We start from the raw sequence: 231 nt of genomic DNA on the forward strand, positions 1-231 counted from the left end.
GCCCCTCCCCGCGGGCGGTCGCTTACCCCGGGGAAGGAGAGCAAAGGGTACAGAGAAAAAAACAGCGGAAACGGAAAAAAAACCGGTAAAAGCAAAACTCGGACACCGAAAAAAAGCTGCGAGAGCCCTGCGGACCCTCGCTCCGAGCCCTCCGGGAACGAGGGAAGCCAGGGCGGGCCAGACTCCACGGGCCCCCCCACGTACGGCCCGTGCCGGAGGAAAGGGCGAGGC

Source organism: Numenius arquata, unplaced genomic scaffold (assembly GCF_964106895.1).
Source record: "Numenius arquata unplaced genomic scaffold, bNumArq3.hap1.1 HAP1_SCAFFOLD_557, whole genome shotgun sequence".
NCBI lineage: Eukaryota > Metazoa > Chordata > Aves > Charadriiformes > Scolopacidae > Numenius > Numenius arquata.